Below are 17,248 nucleotides of genomic sequence, written 5' to 3' on the forward strand. Positions count from 1 at the left end.
TATGTATTTGCATTTTAAAGAATGTTTCTGCTTTTGGCTGAACCGAAATCTATAACTGGTGTAATATTAAAGACTACAGCAGACTGCCCCAACCACCCTCTTCCTTCTAATTACATGAAAACAATACAAGATGAAAAAAACAGTTTTCATCTGCCAACTCCTTCACCCCACCCCTCCGAACCCAACCTCAGTAATACACCAAATTGCCCAGAGGATCTAAATCAAAATGAGGGCATGTATATTAACGTGTATTGTGCATTATAAAGCAGTTTGTAAAAATAAGCTACAGGGTTTGCATCAAACTAGTCTCCCTCTCTCCCCCTGGAACTTGAGTCTGCAGGAGAATCATTTGGAGAGCTGGCTAACGTGGAGCCAGAGGTCCAGATTCAGCAGACTTCAGGCAGCTCCTAAGCATGCGTCTGCCAGCTCTCACTGACGGTGATGCCGATGCCAGGGGAGCCACACTTCAGCAGCTCACCCCAGAGGACAGAACACAGTGTGCCCCTAAATACGTGCTACATTCTTCAATCAGTTATTGTTATTATTACTAGGAAAGAAACAATGGAGTACTATTGAGATGGCTTTGATGAAGACTAGAACAGCACCTTAAAAAACATCTCTTAAGAAAGGCTGGTGTCTCTGGGCAGTGGGGAACATGGTAGAGGTTATGTATTCAAGCATTCAATAAATAATTTAAAAATACATCCTTACCACATCAGTACTGAGTAAAGTATTCTATTACTTTAAACCAATTAGACAAAATATACCATGACAAATTAAATATTAGGCTAGTCATGGTGGGAAAAAAAAGCTAATAGATATTTACGATATGCACAAATGAAGAGGTACTTGTGAAATGTGTTTATAAAGGGTGGGCAACTATAACGCTCTTTTGCAATGGGACACGGTTTCTTGGGAGTTTGTGGCACTCAAATTGGGCTTCAACGACACAAAACCCTGATAGGCTGAGACAAAGTGAAGCACGTGCAGCGCTGCCTGAGGGGAAAGCAGGAGCAAGGGCCTGAAACCACGAAGGAGCAGTCGGTTTGATGAAGCAAGTGGCCCAGAAGGGCCAGAGGCTGCAAGGCGAGTAGCTGCTGGGGGCAGCTGGTAGGGTCAGAGCAGGGAGCTCTGAGCGCCAGGACAGACGGCACATCCCAAAGGGAAAAGGAAGCCACTCCGGATTCTCCCAATTCTCCCGGGAAGGCTGGGAGGAGGGAACTCAGACTCAGCCCTCCTGCTAGATCCGTGTCTGCATCACCATCTTTAATTTCTGCAACAGCCATGAGCCGGTCCTTTAACAGATGAGGATGTAAAAGCTCATCTATCACACGGACAGTGGGTGGGGAAGTCAGACTCGAAGTCCACTGGGGTTTCCTAATGAACTGGGTTGAAGGAGTCCGTGCCTTGGAGATTAGGGGCAGTAATGTTGTCAGTCTGCGGACAGGTTAGAGACGCGAGAGGCCTCGATGCAGGTGATCAGACGAGGCACAGGGGAGCAAGGTGGGAGTCCAGGGCCTCAGGCCTCCCCCAGAGCCCACTTTAGCCAGCAGCCCCCCAGACGGAAGCATTCTCCCTGTGAATAGCTTGTTTTCCATCCTCATTATAATGTTCCAAACTGGCTAGTCAAATTTCAACTGTCTTCCTCATTAAACAATTACATCCAAAAAGGAAGCAACATTTCACAAAAGAAATGTTCCTTCATTACATAATAGAAATTGCTGAAATCCCAAATACGGCATGCTAGAAAAAGGAAGCTTGTTTAACAAAGCAACTCAAGCTTGTCAGAAAACTATAAATCTATCACTTAGAACTCCACAAATTCCATTTGTTTTACTGTTTTGTTTTTGAAAAAAACAAACCCTAAGTCTTCTATAAATTGTACTTCTATCTTTTTTTCTGCAAATAAATAGCATTAACTACCTGAATGAGAAGAAAAATATCTTCTTTGGCTACTTATGTTGATTCCTGAACAGAGAATTGAATGAAGTTTATACATCAAAAAGCACTTGTTAGATTTTTAATATTCTACAGTCATATACAGAGAAGCAATTAGCATGATGGCCCCTTCCCTTACATACTCCACCAAACACATTGTCCCGGCAGTGCCACTCTGCACACTGCGGGTGTCCAGTACCACTGTGCCCCTCCCCCTCAGGGTGACCACCCACCGAGCTGCCAAATATGAGCGATGGAGAGAGAGCAAAGAACACCTTCAGGACACCTTTCACATTCAATACGGAGGAATCCTGCCCTAACAAATACCATTAATCCCAAATTTCCACGTCTACATTTTTACGTCTTAGCACCCATTGATGGGTGCTCATATTATTTGATAATCAAAACCTCATAATATCTGGTTTGGGAGAAATCACCCCCACCTTAGTTTGTAATTACTCTCCTTTGGATAACCAGGAGCTAACTATATGGTGGAATCCAAAATCTTGTAATACACAGTGAATAAATATTGATAGTGTTTTCTTTTAACAACAACCCTATTAAAATGCATTAAGTGGCCAGTGTGCTCAGTATAAACCATATAAACATTCTGAGGTTTGATTTTGGTTTGAATTGAGCAGACTCGTGGTGAGAAAATAATGCAAAAGTGTTTCAGAGCAGAAAGAACCACATCACCCTTTTATTCTAAAGAGAAAGACTCTTTCTTTCCAGGAGAAAGAAAGAGTTACAAAATAAGTCTGCATCTCAGGTTCACAAAGACTGAGGACATTTTGAGTTAAACACTATTAAACAGGAAACAATCTTTTTTTTAAACACTAGAGTTCTACAACTCAACTGGAAAGGCATTTTTAAAAACAAGCATTCTATTTGGGACATAATTCAGCACAAGTTGAATGTTCACCCAGGGAGAGTATCCACGTCCCATCAACAATATATTTACCATGCATGTTTTAAAATATCCTGTGAATAACATTTGGATTACTAAGAAAAACAAAGAAAGAAACCCCAAAGTTTTGGGAAAGCTGGTGGACATTTTTCGTTGAAAGCTATTAAGGTGCTTGTAGAACGATACGGATTATTGGAAAAATAAGCCATCTGTTCTCGATCCTAAATGATCGTTTAATGCATGGATGACTAAAGCTCAGAGAAGTTCAGATAATTCTTTGTTCAAGCAATTTTCATTTCCTCATCCAATGAAGGGGGAAATTTTTTGACTTTCAGGCCTCTGTAAAATGCTCTTTTCATGGACAACATTGAGATCCCTTTCCAGGGCCGGTCTGCTCTGCCGTGACCTACCTGCTCTCCCCACTGGACTCCACAATACCTAGAATTAATGACTTTTTAAGGCAGGCAAAGAACTGTCAGAAATGGGGAAAGCTGCTTCACGGAAAACCCTGAAAAAGCTGAAAATGCCCATGGGTGCAAAAGCTGGTAAAGAAAAGGAGGCTCCAGGAATCCTAACTGCTAAACAGGGACAGCAGGCCAAACGTCCAGTTCACATATAAATTCTAGAGTGTCTCTTATCGCATCCCACAACTACATAAACTGCTCAAGAGCTCAGATTTTAAAAAGCAAGGAGGACCCCACAGAATTGAATATGGGGACTCAGACAAGTACACGTACCTGCATGTTCATAGCAGCTCTGTGCAAAAGAGCCAAAACCTGGCTGGAAACAGCCCAGATGGCTGCCAGTGGATGAACGGATACACAAATGTGGTCCAGCGTCACTAGGGAGCATTATTCCCACTAAAAGGATCGAAGTTCTGATACATGCCACAGCATGGATGAACCTAGAAAATATCACGCTAAGTGAAAGAAACCAGGCACCAAAGGTCGCATATTTGTATGTACTATCCACAATACGTAAATACATCGAGACAGAATGCAGACTGGGGGCCAGAAACTGGGGGGAGGGAGGAAGGAGGAGACACTACTTAATTTGTATGGGGTTTCCCTTGGAATGACGGAAATGTTTTGGAACTGGATAGAGCTGATGGTCGCATAACATCGTGAATGTACAGAATGCAAATGAGCTGTTCACTTTAAAATAGTTAATTTTATGATGTGTGAATTTCACCTTAATAAATTTTTTTATAAAACTTTTTAAAGGCCAGGAGGATGCATTTCCGAATAGAAAAATGCAATGAACCCAAAGTGAGGGTCTTAAGTTCTTTCCTTGCTGGCTCACGAGAAAACTGAGCGCTCCATGGCCGCAGGTGACCTCTTACACAACGGGGACACCGGAAAATTAAGTGCTTCCTGATGGATACATCAGTAAGAATGAAGCAGCTCCCACAAAACTACCCAAGTCTTCATAAATTTAAAGAAGAAAGAAAAGGATACACCACCACCCCAAAAGCCAAAGGGAAAGTCAAACTGTGTCACAGCGATCTGCAATGAGATGCCATGGAGATGTGCTGGTGACCACTCAATGACTACGCTCTCCACCTGCCCGGGGCAATTTGGAACCCGCGGCCCAACGCGGAGGCGTTAGGAGGTAGCCTTGCATGTGGCCAGTGCCTAGCAGAGTAATCAAGTGAGCATTCAATAAAATCCGTTTCCTTCATTTTCCCAAGGATTCCTTCCAAAAAAAACTATTCCACCCGCTGGCCAACTGTACAACTTCCTGATTCCTTTAACAATGAACTTGGCAGAGTGCCTCTACTCATTTAAGACTGCACAGCCTTTCAGCTTCCTGATACATCATTGTGCAGGGTGATACTTCACATTCACACGCCCCCCACGTTAGATTTCACAAGACCTACACACATCTCCCAGGCATTCAGAATCAAGTTCCTATATTTAATTTACAAATTCTTGCTACAAGTATTTGAAGAGCATCTGATGCTCTTGGACATGTGGGAGCAGCATGATGAGGTGTAAGGCTTTGGGTGAGACAGACCAGAATTCTAACTCCAGTCTCTGCCCTGCCACTCGCCCCCTGGGGAAACTGAGGCTTCACACGTCTGCAGCCTCGGTTCTCCCCTTTCTAAAATGGGGACAACACCAACATGGTACTGGATTGTTACAGAGAATTAAGGCAGGCAGCAAGATTAGGACGGGCCCAGACATGCAGTAAGAACTCAATAAATTTTGTTCATTGTCCTTAATAACATAGGCAAAACACTATTGCCATTCGGTTAATTTTGAGACTACTACTCAAGCTTGGAATATCAAAGTGTTGAAAATACATAAAAATACCTTTTGAACACAATATTAAAGTCTATAAAATCTACAGAGGTAATCCACACACTTGAGCCACCAACACAGTAAAATTTTTCCAGTTTCTATATTGTTAAAGTTACCAAAATTCTTCCAGTGAATTCTGGGCAATTTAAATGACATATATTTCATCTCTTGGCTTGATGTTTCACAAAAAAAAAATACTTAGCATTCTTTTGAAAATCATATTCATTGTTAAAAAGAAATTTCAAGTATTAAAAATACAAATTAATCGTTGGATTTCAGATTGGTAGAATTTAAAAGACAATCGTAGGGAGGAGGGAGAAATCCAAAACAAAGTATTCTTGCTCTGCAAGATTTAAAAAAAAAAAAAGACAACTGTAAAGCATGACTTTCCAATGTTTGTAAATATTCATTAGTATCAAAAATTTTATTACATATATTTGCGCCACTATGGATGCTACAAAAAACGTTTTAACTGGCACACACTGTTAAAATTATAATGCATTCTTTAATTGTTAATAAATTAGACTTGAGATCTGTTATAAAAAGATACTTGCAGGTGACTAACACCACTGCTGACGATTTTCCTGGGCACGGGTGGGATGATCAACACTAACTTATGTTCCTTTTAGCCTGGAGGGTTACGCTTCCTTACAGTAATAAGCATTAATTCAACCTAAATTTACAGCAGAAAAGTAATGGGCTGGCTCAAGGCTGTCCCCACTGCACCGTTCCAGGGGATGCCATCCACACTGCATTCTGGAGCTCAGCAGTGCAGGGGCCCTGGGCCACCTTCCCATCCTCCTGGCACCTTTAAAAATAAGTCCGACTCATGACACACCAAGGGAGTTATACAAACCAAAGAAACTTCCTCGAATGTGTCGCCATAAATTCAACATGCACCACCTTCCTTTCAGGTTAATCTAGCATGTCCCAACCAGAGCTTACAGGGAGCTAGGCTCCCCCATCTCCCAGGTGATGGACGGGACCCTCCAAGGCCGCAGGTGCCGGCCGCTTTGCTAAGGCAGGCGAGGGATTTCTTTGAATGCACCCACGCCTGCACCCAGCCTAACTTCTGATCTACACTGTGCACAGAAATGTCCAAGAGACAAGCAGGGTGAGGCGCAGAGCTGAAGGCATTAAAAGAGGGCCAGGGTCAGCCCCAGCTTCCCGGCCCTGCTGATCTCATCAGCTAGGTGTTCTCAGCAACTCATCCCAGGAGCTGCAGAAGCCCTGTAACCAGAAAATAAGTCTGGGCTTTCTTACAGGGCAAATGCACTCTAGCTCCATGGCAGGATTCACAGGTAAGCACCGCAGGCTCTGAAAGGTCTATGTAGAGGGGATGCAGGATCAGCCCGCTAAGGGATGGACGCAAGGCTGCTGGGCACTTACCTGAGGCTACGTTTGCATGGGAAGCACAGGGCTGCCCTCGGTGTATGTGTATTTTAAGTGGTTTAGGAGAGATGATGAGGTGATGGGATGGGGTGGGGGTGGGGACAGCTAAATCTCCCAGGGCTACTCTATGGCATCTCCACAGAGTCTCAAATTAAAAAGTTGCAGTTTTGCTCACCATGGACAATCGTATGGTATTTGAATATTCCTCAATAAACTGAATTTAAAAAATAAAACAAAACAAAACAAAAGCAAATAAATAAAAGGGAGCAATGGGGGAATGGGATGTTTTAGGTGTTCTTTTTTACTTTAACTTTTATTCTTATTCTTTTTTGTGTGTGATAATGAAAATGTTCAAAAACTGATTGTGGTGATGAATGCACAACTATATAATGGTACTGGGAACAAATGACTGTATCCTGTGGATGATTTATCATTTGTGAATATATCTCAATAAAATTGAATTAAAAAAAAAAGTGGCAGTTTTGAAGTTCAACTAAAATGCTCAGTGTTTAAAAATAAGAACGTATTTTCCCTTAGAAACAAAATTGTGCATGCTAGTTGGTGTCTTGGACCAGCCCATACAATTCTCCAAGTTTGCCTCCAAAATAATATTAACACAGAATCCAAGTACTGAATATAACAATGTTCCATGGGGTGGGGGTGGGGGATTCATTCAGAATTCTTACTCCAGAAGCCAGAACCCCATTGCCCTGGATACCATTCAGAGCTTTACAACAGTGGCCTCAACTAGCGCAGGTCCACCCTCAGAACACATTTAAAAAGGACCCTGAAACTACTTCTTCTGGAAAGTTCCAGGTGCCTATCAAACTAGACAATGGGAAGCCCCCATATTCTCACTCCCATCCATATGCAACCGTATACACCCTTCACTCCTGCCCCTGCCATCCGTGGCTCAGATTATCCTCAAGCAGAACCGTGTGGGAATTTTTGTTTGTCGTCATGAAGGAGGGGCCACTGGCATTTTGAGGACAGACATCAGGGCTGCTGGAAATCCCACGAAGCCCAGGATAGTCTCTAAATAAAAATTCTAGAGGCGCCACTAATAATCCGGCAAAGGGAGGCTGGTGAGTGTCCAGTTCTGTGAGAACCTCTGGTATGTTCAGCCTAAGGAGCTGAGACAAAGACCAGTAAAACAGGAAACACTGTGGGGTCAACGCTCACCTGCAGACAAATATCACACAAAATACTGCCTAATTAACCATGTGGGGGAAAGAGAATAGGCAAACTAGAGACTTTACAACCAAGTTAGGATATTTAAAGTAAACATCTAAAATGGTTTAAAATAAAAAGGATCATGATGTCAAACTCACCCTCTTGGAATCTAAAACTCCACAGGAATCCTGGTATTAGCACATGAATAAATAAATTAAAGGATCAGACCAGGTATTTAAGTATATATGGGAAGTTACCATATGGTAAGTCTGTGAGAAAAGGATTCTTCCTTTAATTAACAATCCCAAGCAATTGGCTTTATTTCTGGAAAAAAAATAGACTTCTTCCTCACAATAGACACAAAAATAAGTACAAATGGATTAAAAATCTAAAGGCAAGAAATACCACATTATATTGATCCAAGACATCAATCATACACAAACCATAATTTTATATACCACTGAAAGAAAAAACACTACTAGTTAAGCCATGGTACACTATTATAAGAAACAAGTTCAGAGATGTTAAAGTGTTAAAAACAAAAATTCTGCATCTTGAAATTGAAAAAATATGGTATCTCTACTAAAAATATTATTAGAAACTTTAGGAGAATATTTGTATAATCACAAGTTAGAATAGGAAAGATGTTTTTCATCAAATTTGACCATTTAACGAGCTGTATGATAAAGAGGCACCATAAACAGAGCTAATACGTATATATATATATATACTCTGAGAAAAATTTGTAAATAATATGACTGACATTGTGTTAATATCCTCAAATAGGGGGAAAAACAAACAAACAAACAAAAAAAACTCCAAACTGATGAGGGAAGGACACACATCTAAGAGAAAGTGAGCAGAGGATATGAAAAGGCATTACATAGAGGATCAATGGCAAATGGCCAGTAATAAATACATGAAGTACAAAGGTAAAACAAGACTTTTTTTTAACTCATTAAGATTAGCAAAAAATAAAAACCCAGTGCTGGTGAAGGTAATGAGAAAGAGGAGAAAGAAAAGCTGACAGAAAACTTTCAGCAAGGAATCCAGCAATATCTATTAAAATTTAAAATGTTAAAATGTAAAATTTTGGCTTAGTAATTGCAATTTGGGGGAATCTATCCTATAAAAGTAAAAGCATAAAAACATCAATAAATAATATGCTTGCCAAGGATGTTTACTGCAGTCATTTGTAATGGATAAAACAAAAGGAAGATTAAAACAAAAAGGAAAGAAGCAAAAACAAAATCTACTAATTTGTTCTATCAAAGAAATAATCGAATAAATTGGATAAATTCGTCTTCATAGTATCGATTATGTAACTAATTAAAATATGAATTACTATCTAAATGTAATGACCTCAAGGATATCCATATCAAAATTCTAATGTATATAGTATCCCACCATTTTGGTAAAAAAGAAAGAAAAAAGAAAAAAAAAGATCAAACCTGTGTGTGTGTGTCTTGCTAAAAAACAGATACAACTGAACAACTATATTTGTAGGGGATGCAACAAGCTGTTAACAGCTCAGAGAGGGAAAAACAGACAGATTGCAGGTCTACTACCCATCAATTAGATCCTTTCTCCAAATAAACAAAATTAGACTTCCTTTACCACCCCTAAAGAGGGCTACACTCTGCTTTTTCCAAGTCAAGACATCTAGGTTTGAGATACTACACAGTTATTAGCAGTTACATCTTTCTAAGTCATCTTTGACAGCTGAGTTTCATATGTATAAAATGAGAAAACTAGACTAAATCCATTTTCAATATTCTACTCTACTTTTTTATAATATTAGAAGAAGAGAGTTATATCCTTTCCATTGTTTACATGACTTCATTCTTCAGTAAAAACATAAACTTTATGACAAAATAGATGAAAACACAGTTCTGTTTTATTTCTCTTCTAAATACAAGACCAAGAAGGTATAATCAAAATGGGAAATGAGAATATAGGAGTTCACTCATCTCCATCTAACCCTAGAAAATGTCTCCCCAAATTAAATTGTTTGAAGGCAGCATGAGAGTTTGGGAGGCAGGGAACCTAGTACCATCAACATCATTCTCTGGGTTCAAGGAAAAACAGAAAGGTACAATTGAAAATCATATTTATTTTCCAATCCTTACCAAAAATATACCACATGAGCAACTTGCAATGTTTCCAGAGGCAAAGTATAGGTATTCATTTTATTACAGACAAGCCGCAAATGAAGAAATGGTTTTAAGTACAGTATAGCCCATCTGACGCTTTTTCAACAGATGCATTGTCACCACCACCAAAGGGGCAAAAACTCATTCTTGAGAGCGAAAAAAATCTTAGATATTATCATGGTTGTGGCCCTGCAAAGCTCAATCCTAACCAACAAAATCTTATTCTTTAGTTTTTAATTTCTCTTATTCAGGACAAATTAAATTTAAATTAATTGATTAAATTTTTCTCCTTATAGGGGAATAATGAATAAAAGTCCATAAAGCACTGGTCTAGATCACACTCAAAAAGTATAGCTGCAAATACTATAAAAAAAGAACTAATTTAAACAAGTTCTCACCTAAACTCTAATATGACACCACATGGAACCTGAGGCTATCTTTTTGACTTGGACTGTTTTAACTGTGGTCAGGTTATTAATTAAAACTGTTACTAGCTAACCAGTGGTATAAACAACCAAACTATTAGATTTTCAAATTTGAATGTTCAACAACCTCTAGATTGTTAAAAATTAATGCTACCACTGTGCATTTTAAGCTGCTCTGCTAACACTGTGTGTGTAATGTCTAACTAAATTTAGTTAAGTGTATTCAACAAATGCTTTTCTCACATGTATTCAAAACACGTCCAAGCTAGAAAAACTTCCACGTTTCTAAAACAACTTGAACTCACAATTCCCTCTTCCTGGCTGTTACCCTGGTAATGAAATGTTTATATTTTGATTAAAAGGATCCCACCACACACATTGAAAAATCTAGTCAAGGCATCTGTCCCTTTCACAGCCTTCCTTCCTGTTAGGTGATCCCAGCTCTACTTGTCTCTTGAGGCCACGTTACATGACAGATAAAACATCTGACATGTGCTGCAACGGACTTTTATTTTTACAATTTTAAACCATACCAATTCTCTTTCAGTTATGAAAGCTGAGTATTTCTAGCTCCATGAAGAACATGAAACAATCAGTACACTGAATATCTTGCTATTTTTCCAAGTTAATAATTTCTTTCCAGGGAAAGAACAAAACAAAACAAAACAAGTGTGAAGCAGTCTCAAAAATCTATGGATAATTTAAAGCTACCATCACTATTTTAAAAGGGATGTAAATCCACATATTTCTTTATTAAAGACAGAAAGGCGGCAACACTCAGTTCAAGAATCCTTCTTTGTTGTATGGGAGGACTAAACTTAAAAAGAGAAAACAGTTTAATTTTCAAAGGGAGAATGATTTCATTTTTAATTTTCTTATCTTCTAAGAGGATTTAATTTCTGAGAACATCATAAAAGATTTGCACCACCTGGTGGAAAAGCAAAGGCGCCAACAGTTAAATCTCTTTATTACAGAGTGTCGCTTAATTCCTTTTGCATCAAAGGCCTTGTTAGGATTCTAAGGAAAACCATAGACCCCTCCTCCCAGAAGAGCAGGCGCACCTCAAACACATAAACAGTAAGTCGTGTCAAGAACTCCAGACTCCATCAGCAAAAACGTCTGTCTTTTTGTTTGTATCCCCTTCTGGCTGCCTGGAGCCTGAATCCTCTCTCCCTGGGCAGAGAAGCCAGGCCCGTGGGCCATTCTGGTGCTACAAGGACGGGCTCCTGCAGACCGGTGCTCCCCAAACCCCACAGCTGGTCCAAGACACACGGGGCCCCCAGCAGGACTCTGTGTTGACTGAATGTTCTGGCTGAAGCCTTCCCCTGGTTCCTATGTCTTTTAAAACCCAGATATCCACCTTCTTGTCGATTATGCGAGCTATCCCATACCCTTCCAACGAACTCCTCCTCTGACTGAGCTGAAGTCTGTTTCTGTTCTTTGCAAATAGGAACCCCAACTATACACTCCTACTTTATTACAAGCTTCTGCCAGGATCCCCCATACACACACACTCACACTCACTGTGCTAGTTTCGATGTATTATGTCCCCCAAAACGCCATTATCTTTGATGCCGTCTTGTGTGGGCTAGAAACTATTGGTGTTGATTGGGTCGGAGACTTTTGATTGGATGGTTCCGAGAAGATGTGATCAATTGAGGTTGAGGTCTTTCATTGGATAATTTCCATGGGCCTTGATTAGTTTACTGGAGCACTATATAAGCTCAGAAACAAGTAGCAAGCTTGCTCTAGCCAAGAGGGACACTTTGAAAAATGCACGTAAGCTGAGGGAGTAGCCTGAATCTTACAGAGACCTTTTGGAGACAGCCGTCGAAAGCAGACTTTTGCTCCAAAGAAGCTAAGAGAGGACAAATGCCCCAAGAGCAACTGAGAGTGACATTTCTGATGAACTGCAGCCAGAGAGGAACGTCCTGGGAGAAAGCCATTTTGAACCAGAACTTTAGAGCAGACACCAGCCACGTGCCTTCCCAGCTAACAGAGGTATTCAGGACACCACTGGCTATCCTCCAGGGAAGGTACCTGATTGTTGATGCATTACCTTGGACACTTTATGGCCTTAAGACTGTAACTCTGTAACCAAATAAACCCCCTTTATAAAAGCCAATCCATTTCTGGTGTTTTGCAAAAAGGCAGCATTAGCAAACCAGAACACTCACTCACATGGCCTTCTCACCAGCTTGAAACCAGTGGAACAGATGAGGTTTAAAGAACTATCGGAAGTGAAGTTAAAGGGTGAGACAGAGACCAGTTCCAAAATGCAAGAACATCACTTTTATGGGAAACAACAGGGGATCCCTAGAACCAAAGCACAGAGAGGACTGTTTACCAGGTCAGCTTCCACACAGCTCTGGATGGTCTTCTAAAGAATTAAGTGCACTGTCCTTTTACTTCACAGCGTGATCTCTGGTAACAGTCTTGGTTTCAACCAAAGGTGACTGGCAGACTTTTAACAAAAGAAATCTAAATGGCACAGGAACGAAAAACAATGCCCCCTCGACACGTGCATGTGTTTGTTCAACAAATAAAGGCCTTGTTCCCTTTCAGTGTATCACGCAAGGACAAATACATCAACACTCCTTCAGCTTAGCTGGCTGAGGGGTCCAACTTGAAAGAGGCAATCCTGATTTTCAAAATAACCTCAGAATTTTCTGAGTTGAAGTAAGCAAGGACAGACCTCAAACCTTTTAGCTTAGATAAATACATAACAAAGACCAAGAAATGATAAGTAATGAGGCAGAGGAGGGATTCATAAATCTATCAGTTAATTCCTGAAGTTCATCTTAGAACCTTTCCCTCCTGGCCTTGAGGTGTAGGGGACAGGGAGGGTGGTTCTTACCTGTTGTGGTGACGTGCTCACCTTTGAGTCAGGTAAAACCTATGGACCCCTTCTCAGGATGTCTTTAAATGAATGAAATAAAACACAAAGGATAAAAAAAAAAGGAACCCAATCACACCAAAATACAGTTCTCAAATATTAAAAAACACATTTGAGAAACAATAATATCTAGATTTATTTATGAAAGCATTAAATAAGACCTAACAGTGGGTCTAATAATTATTTATTTGCTATCAATAGAAAGAACAGCAATAGATCAAACCATTAAAACATAATGAAGAAAAAAAAGAAAAAGAAAACAAAAAAAAAAATGAATTTGCATGATATTAATGTCTAATGGATATCTCATGTTCCTTAATTTTTCCTACACTAGATGCTTAAGAAGAAAAAAAATAAACAGAATTCATCATTTAGATTACCTAATGTTGAAGAACATGAAAAACACACACACAGCAAAACACCCATGCTACTACAATTTGTTTCATACACAAAAGTCTTTCCTATAGTATCCAATGAAACTAGTTTCCTACTCACATAAAACTATATTATGCACAGATACATTTATATTCAGCCATAAACTGTAGCTCAGCAATAAATGCAGAAAGAAATATGGTCTCATGGATCCATGTCAGAGAATGTAATTCTTGCCGCCATTTCGCTGTATGGTCTCAGGAAAATCATCACTGATCAATAAATATGTGAATGACCACAACAGCAAATACACAGTAGACATACCACTTGCCCTCCCACAAAGAATTTACACAGACGAGTATTTGTTTTGATTCTGTGCACTTCAGTGGTGTTTACTGAAGAGCCAGGCAACCAAAAGCGCTCAGCAATTACGAGAGAGAACAGGGCACGACTAACAAGGCAAATGATGAATACTGTACTTTGAGGAAAGAAAAAGCCCGAGGGATGGGAAATGGGGCAGTCCTTCTCCATCTTCAGCCTGACATACGCAGGGCTCCATGACCCACCAGCCACTCCATCCCCACCACCACTGCCCCTCCCTGTCAAGGTCACTCTACAAACAGGATGGCCCCTGTCAGAACACACAGCCCCCAGGACAGCCCCCAGCACTCACACCCTGCCTTCACGTGCTTGCACCACTGCCCCTGCTCCGACCTGGCCAAGACCCAGCTCGTGCATCATCTTCTCTGTAAGGCTGCCTCTTGCCAACTGTGTTGATAGCTGTTTATGTGCCCTCCGCACCACCAGATCACCCGAGGAGCCCTGGGTCCCCAGGGTCTAGAGCAGTGCCTGGGAACACAGCCTGGTAGGCATAGCAAATGCTCAAGCAATGTCTGAAATAATTTAAATAATTTAAATTTCTCTCATGTTTCTGCCACCCTAATAGTAGCATTTCCAAAAAGACCACCTAACTGTATAGTCTATTATTTTTACATATAGCAGGCATTTTTCATGTTTCCCACACAGTCTCAAAAACAATCATATTTAATGTCGGCTCTTCACAGGATTGATTTACTATCCTCCATTAAAAGGCAGTTAGGTCACTTCCAACATTTTGCTGTTAAAGGTAACACTAAAATGAGTATTTTTGAGCAAGTATATTTTTGCTTCTGTTGACTTATTTCCTGGGGATAAATTCTAAGAAATAAAATAACTTGGTCAAAGAATATGAACCCTTTTAAAGCTCTATTATACGACCACCAATAAATGAATAAAACTGTTTTTACGTAACCTCAGCAGGTATGGGTAGTTATTTCTTTAAAACAATGACTGATTTGGTAAATAAAACTTACCTCCACTTTATTTCATTTTCACTTTTTATTATTGAGGATAATTTTTCCACATATTACTCTATCATTCACAATTCCCTTTGTCCACAATTCCCTATTGTCTTTTCCTATATATTAGAATAAGCTACTTTTATTAACTCTATCAGCTTTGAGATACTTTAAAAAAAAAAGTCATGCTTTTTACTTGACTTCTAATTCTCCAAACCTGAGAACGTAATTTCTCCAGAAGTCTGAGATGTGATGTTCTTCATTTTCTAATTTTTCTATAGTTTGATTTTCTATAAGGACACACTTTAAATTTTATTTTGAATTGTGGGGTGAGATGCCAGGACTTGGGCCCTCAAGCACCTACTCGGAGGATCCTAACACTATTTTTAAATGATTGTTCTCTACTATTTTTGTGTGTATGTGTGTATCTAAGAATAGTTCTGGAATTGTAAATGTTAGAAAATGGATTCAGTTTAGAAAGAGCCTTTGGAAACAACCAACTCTGCTGATGTGCATACATGAAAAGTAAAATGTACTATGTGCTATTTTTCATTGAAAGCAGATTTACCTAGAAAAATTCAATGGATCCTACACTCCACCCCTCTGAATCGTTCTACTTTTTTCTTTTAAAAAAAGCAGGACTGCACAATTTTTCTGAAAAGAGCAATACACATAAATTTGAAAAAAAACAGTACATTATTTAAATGCTACCTTGTTTTTACTTTCAGTAAAATCCTATCAGCAAAATTCTGCAGAACAAATCTGGATACTTCTGAAAAGATTAGGCTGTGACTCCACTGAATAGAAACACCCCATCTTTACTTTACTTTTCAAATAACGTAAGAATATACTGAATAGCTTTCACTGTCACAGATTAAACTCCTAGATCAGTTTTAGCCGAGACCACATACATATTTGTGCATACACATATACAGACACTGGTACGTATGCACACACATTTTCTGTAACCAAAAATAATAATATTCACTTCCATGAGGTGTCAGTAGCTCTTCGTGCATTTGGTACCGAGGTCCTTATTCACACAAATGGTATTTTCCCCAAATCTAACATGATTCCAGCTCATCAGCATACCCAAGGGACTTTTTCCCATCTGTGTGTGTTGAGATCCCGCACTCACAGGGCTTTCCCAGGGAATGCCAGGTCAGGATGCCAGGCCCAGTCTGGGCCAGACCACAAGTCAAGAAACCACAAAATCTGTCTAAGAAACTCTCCTTAACCAAGACTCTCACCCCCTAAATTCCTCCTGCCTCTTGTTCAGGCTCCCACGATGAGGTGAACACAGAAATATATGTTCAGGTTGTATGCATGAAAACAAGGACTTGGAGATTTAGTTCGAGATGGGCCGAGAAAGTAAAGAGAGTTCTTGGGGGTGGAAGGTGCTTTCCCACGGAATTAGAAAACACTGCCTCCCTTCTCAGCCTCTCCTGGCACTCCGGCATGAGTCTCTTATCACTTTGTACTTGTTATTATAGTTCTGTGTTTGGCTTCTCTCTCCTCTTGAGCTGTAGGGTCACCGAGCCTAAGGTTTACATCCGAGACATTTCTGTATCCTCCATGGCACTTAGAAAGCCCAGTGCCTTGGGCTGTTATTGATCAAACGTGTTAAGTATACAAGAAAAAATATCCCATCTACAAAGAATAAAAAGTCTACAGACTTTATTTCATTTAATACAGCTCTTCTTAAAAAAGTTTTTTTTATCATAGATACTATAACCAAAACTATGGTTATTAAAGCCTCAAGGAGAAAGCATAATCACTTTTATAAACCTGTTACAAACCTGTCTCAAGAGCCACATTGACATCAGTGTTTAACAGAGGTACAAGATTCAGACTGACATGCATAAATAACTCCACACCTTACTTCTGCAACAAACACAGGTGCTAAAAGACCACTTAATGTTTAAGAAAATCTTTATTTTACTACTGCACTTGGGTTATATCGTACACGTTACTGAAGGTGTTAAATCGGATGTCATTCCAGGCAGCTCACTGCTGTAACTCCAAGTGCAATGTGGCTGTCTGTCAAGCAGCTCCAAGAGCATGTCTACCCTGTGATCAAGGACTTAATGATTTCACTTTATGATGGATAAACTGTGAGTCCTCAAGTTTGGCAGAATTTACACAATTCAAGTACTTTATTTTCAGGAATGACTCTTGACAAACACACTATCCATAGCACATACACTCCTCAGGAAAAAATTAAAGGCTTCGGACAAAGCAGTACTGCTTAGAATTTCAATAAAAATCTTGATAAAATACTCTGACATAAGGTACTCTGCCTTATTGTAAAGTGATCAGAGGAATTATTAACTTCTAAGTTCTAAGGTTCAT

At 39.7% G+C, this 17,248-nt stretch overlaps 1 protein-coding gene across 5 annotated transcripts in view; it reads right to left on the reverse strand.

The window, feature by feature from the left end:
• HIVEP1 (HIVEP zinc finger 1) overlaps window positions 1-17,248 on the reverse strand; it is a 146,853-nt gene that overhangs the window by 102,396 nt on the left and 27,209 nt on the right. The window lies entirely within an intron of this gene.

The sequence above is a fragment of the Choloepus didactylus genome, chromosome 7 (assembly GCF_015220235.1).
Source record: "Choloepus didactylus isolate mChoDid1 chromosome 7, mChoDid1.pri, whole genome shotgun sequence".
In the NCBI taxonomy this organism is placed as follows: domain Eukaryota; kingdom Metazoa; phylum Chordata; class Mammalia; order Pilosa; family Megalonychidae; genus Choloepus; species Choloepus didactylus.